The sequence below is a fragment of the Etheostoma spectabile genome, chromosome 2 (assembly GCF_008692095.1).
Source record: "Etheostoma spectabile isolate EspeVRDwgs_2016 chromosome 2, UIUC_Espe_1.0, whole genome shotgun sequence".
Classification (NCBI taxonomy): domain Eukaryota; kingdom Metazoa; phylum Chordata; class Actinopteri; order Perciformes; family Percidae; genus Etheostoma; species Etheostoma spectabile.
Genome location: NC_045734.1, coordinates 30,705,415 through 30,710,527, shown reverse-complemented (window position 1 = coordinate 30,710,527; position 5,113 = coordinate 30,705,415).

Here is a 5,113-nt window from a genome sequence, read left to right as displayed (position 1 = left end):
AACAAACTGAAAAAAAACGCAAAACTGTAAATACAATTCATTTTATTACATGTGTAATGTTCCTCTCTACAACTAATTCTAGTTATTATTAAAATAGAAACGGTCACTCTGCATTACAGTGCACCTTCCTTCCTTCCTGTCTATGCTCCTCCCCAAGCACAGTAGGCTCGTCGAGATGAGCAGGTCTGCGCAGAATCGAATCACGGCGATCGGCGCCGTTGCATGCGGTTATATTGTGGTCCGACTTGATCCCGACCATGATCCCGACTTGCCTGACGTCATGCAAACGTGGGCAACGGAAATCTCACGAGAGCAAAGCGGCCGCAGGTCTGAGACGAGGCGGCACAGTGCTTTTAGGCTCGTTCGAGATGAACTGCGCCCGCCTGTAAAGTGGACGAGAGCAGGCGGAGCGAGGGGAGGCGGGTGACAAAAGCTGCGGTAAAGTCGGACAGGTTCCAGCGATTCAGCCGCTTCAGGCTGGACAGGAAGTGATGAAAACACGTGGTGCGATTCGATTTAATAAAATATAGGCTGTTCGAGATGAGGCAGGTCTGCGCCGAACGATCACCGGCGATCGGCGCCCGTTGCATGCCGGTTAGATTTGTGTCCGACTTGATCCGACTTGCTCTGACGTCATGCACACGTGGGCAACGGAAATCTCACGAGAGCAAGGAGGCCGCAGTTCTGAGACGCAGGCGGCGCAGTTGCTTTTCACCGACTGCAAGAGCCAGGCGGACCCAGAGCATGTGGGAAACGCCGGCTTCCAGCTGATTTAACACATGATTGGTTTACAACATGATGACGTTTTATAAAAACTTTTTACTGTTTTTGAATCGGAGGGATTTTAATTGCTATTTGTCTGATTTAAAGACTTATTCTGTCCAGAAAACACATGTTGTTGGGCTGATAGAGACGTTAGAAGCCAGAGACTAAATCCGTTCAGATCACGGATCATCTACAGTGTGTTGTATATAAATCAGCAACAGATCGCTGTAGAGCACTTTGCCAGCTACTCTGTCATAACTAAACATGGAGATGTTGTACAAGCTGATATGTGGGTCTGATTATATTATTTAAATCGGAATCGCACCACAGTGTTTTCATCACTTCCTGCAGCCTGAAGGAGCTGGAATCGGCTGGAAACTGTCCGACTACCGCAGCTCTTCGTCACCCCCCCGCCCCCGCTGCTACGCCTGCTCTCGTCCACTTACAGGCGAGGCGCAGGTCATCTCGAACGAGCCTATTATCAGACCACAACTACAGCTGGTACACCGTCTCCAGTTGTTTTGATTATGACAGAGTAGCTCTCAAATGCTCTAGATGAAATCTGTTGCTGATTTTAATTAAACAACACACTGGAGATGATCCATGATCTGAACGGATTCTTCTGACTTCTAAACGTCTCATCAGCCACACAAACGTGTGTTCTTTACAGAATAAGTCTTTAAATCAGACAAATAGCATTTAAAATCCCTCCGATTCAAAAACATAAAAAGTTTATATAAAACGTCATCATCTCTGTAAACCATCAGGTGTTAAATCAGCTGAGAAGTCAGCGTTCCCAGCATGCTCTGGTCGTCGCCTGGGTCCGCCTGGCTCTTGCAGTCGTGTGAAAAGCAACTGCGCCGCCTGCGTCTCAGAACGGGCCGCCTTGCTCTCGTGAGATTCCGTTTGCCCACGTGTGTGCATGACGTCAGAGCAAGTCGGGATCAAGTCGGACACAAATCAACCGGCATGCAACGGGCGCCGATCGCCGGTGATCGATTCTGCGCAGACATGGCTCATCTCGAACGAGCCTACCAACGCCAGGCCAGCGGACCCAGGCGGACCCAGAGCATGCTGGGAAAAGCAGGCTTATATTCTCAGCTGATTTAACACCTGATTGGTTTACAACTTGATGACGTTTTATATAAACTTATTGTTTTGACTCAGAAGGATTTGAATTGCTATTTGTCTGATTTAAAGACTTATTCTGTACAGAACACATGTTGTGTGACTGATAGTTAAGTTTAGAAGCCAGAGACTAAATCCGTTCAGATCATGGCTCATCTACAGTGAGTTGTTAATTAAAATCAGCAACAGATCGCATGTAGAGCACTTTGCCAGCTACTTTGTCATAATCAAAACAACTTGAGACTGTAAAATCTGATTTGTGGGTCTGATTATATTTTATTAAATCGGAATCGCACCACAGTGATTTCATCACTTCCTGTCCAGCCTGAAGGCGGCTGGAATCGGCTGGAAACTGTCCGACTTTACCGCAGCTTTTTGTCCCCCCGCTGCTGCCGCCTGCTCTCGTCCACTTTACAGGCGAGGCGCAGTTCATCTCAAACGAGGGGGTAGACTCAAGATGGCGGCATGAGAAGTCGTACTTTGCGAGGCAAGCAAACAATTTGGGAATTACTGCGCACATTATTAATGTAATTTCATTTCGTTGCCTAAAAGAGTTAATACTTGTATTTGAAGAAGCAAATGGACATTTCCCGTTAATGCACTGCATAATCTTTACGTCTGAATCTGAAACTACAAGAGGTGGAGTTATCGGCTTCTATCTATAAGCTAAAGCTAACGGTACCACATGCTAGCAATGGATAAGTTGGAGAAAGATGAACTCCTGCGACTGGAAGATATGGAGGTTGTGATTAATAAAGACAAACGGAACATAAGCGAAATTCACTCTTATGCTTGTCCGGCGGGACATGGGGAAGATTGCAATTCCTCTCCTTCTACACCTGTGAAACCCCAACCTAAGAAGACAAGAGGTAACGGTAACGTCACTTCAAGAGAGAAAACACATCCTGGCCAAACTGAGAAAGAACCGTTGCTCTCTGAGCTGCAGGACACAATTATTACAGTTGTCATTGAGAAGATAAAGTAAAGAGCAGACAAAAACGATAAGGCTTCAGCTTCAGAAGAAAGTTACTGACATGGAACTGAAAATCAACGAGGTTGACCGTTACAGCCGACGCCATAACCTCCGTCTTCACGGCGTTCCTGAAAAAGTGGATGACATTCAAACAAGAGTCCGACACATCTGTCGAGCAGTTCTACCTGACACTGAGGCCGAGAAGGTCATTTCTGCAATAGATGTTGTCCACAGGATTGGAAGACCCAAAGACGGAGGGTCCGATCAACTAATACGTCCATTAATGATCAAGTTTGTGTCCAGAACAGCCAGGGATGCGTTGTGGAAGGGGTCCAAGAAGAACGACTACCTGAAGAACAACCGACTCCACTTTAAAGAAGATCTGACCGCAGCTGACCGAGACACCCGCAGTCGTCTATGGCCTGCAGTGGAGGCAGCGAGGAAGAGAGGAGACAAGGCCTACTTCGTGGGAAATAAGGCCTTCATTAACAAAAAAGAGATTAAAATTGACTAACCTAGAATTTAAATAAGGGAACGGAGGTATGTGTCAATAATATAACCTACTTCTATGTAAAATCATTATTCTAGGTTAGACTCGGTTATGATGGAGTAGTCTATATAGTTTTGTTATGGCAACCAATATTCAACATTTGTGCAGTGATTCCTGCGATTAACCAAACAAGTTTAAAGCTAGAGAGACTAGTTCTTTTGTTGTTTGTGTTCTCAAATGTCTATTTCTGTTCTATCTGTCAATGCCAGGGGTATTAGAAATCAATTGAAAAGAAAATGTTTATTCTTATATTGCCAGAGTAAAGGTGCCGATTTTTATTTTATCCAAGAAACTCATGCTTCAGAAGCAGAAGCGACATTTTGGAGGAGTCAATGGGGAAGAGATGTGTGGTTTTCATTTGGCAGTAATAGGTCAGCAGGGGTCGCTATACTGCAGGGAAAGTTCAAGGGTCATGTCATCAAGTACCTAACAGATACCGATGGTAGGTGGATAATTCTTCTTATAGACATTGACCAATCTCTGTTTGTTTTGGTTAATGTCTATGCTTCCAATAATAGGCAGAACAATACAGCTATTTTTTCAATAGTAGAATGTAAAATGAATGATCTTTTAATGGTATTCCCTTCAGCTAGAGTTTTATGGGGAGGAGACTTTAATACAGTAATGGATGAAAGTGTGGATAGATGGCCACCCAAAGACCAAGCAACTAATGAATTAGGAAATATATGCAGTCGGTTGGACCTAATTGATATTTGGCGACATAAACACCCAGACCAAAAAATATATACTTGGAATAACAAGGATAGATCTCAACAGTCCCGTATAGACTTCTGGTTGGTCTCGTCAGACATGGAGACTAAGGTGGAGTCAGTGTTGATAGAACCCACAGTTTTTACAGATCATAAGGCTGTAACTATTAATATCAATATTGGAATGGGTAGACACAACCTTAACAAAGATTGCTGGAAATTAAATAAATTACTTTTACAAAATAAAGAATTTGAAAAAGAAATCCAAACAATAATTGATAGATATTGGACTCAAGCAAAATTACCCAATAATTTTGGAAATTGTAGGGAATTAATGAAATATGAAATCAGAAATTCTGCGTTATCTTTTGGGAAACAAATTGCTAAAGCAAAGAAAGAAAGAGAGTCTCAAATAATTACAAAACTGATAACATTATCAGAGAAAATAAGTTTATCCAGAGAAGAAGTAATTGAGCTATCATCTTTGCAAATGGAACTGGACAAAATGTACAAGGAGAAGGCCAGGGGTGCCTTTATAAGATCTAGGAGGAAGTGGCTTGAACAAGGTGAAAAATGCTCGAAATACTTTTTTAATTTGGAAAAGAGAAACTTTGAGTTGTCTTCCCTGTGTAAACTTAAAATTAATAAACTAAAATGCGAAGATGTTAAGGGTATTTCAAAATATGTCGCTGATTTCTATCACAAGTTATATGCAGCCGAATGTGAAAATGAAAGAGATATGGATAGGTTTCTGGAAGATATGGGAAGGAACATGAAATGCGTTGATGAAATTTGTTTAACAGAGGTACAAAAATGCATCGACTGTCTTAAAGAAAACAAAGCTCCTGGGAATGATGGTCTAATAAGTGAATTCTATAAAGCATTTAATACGTCATTAGCACCTTTTCTAGTGGCCATGTTTGTAGAACCCATAGGAAAAGGGGAATTGCCTCCAACTCTTTGACAAGGTCTTATTAAATTGATTCC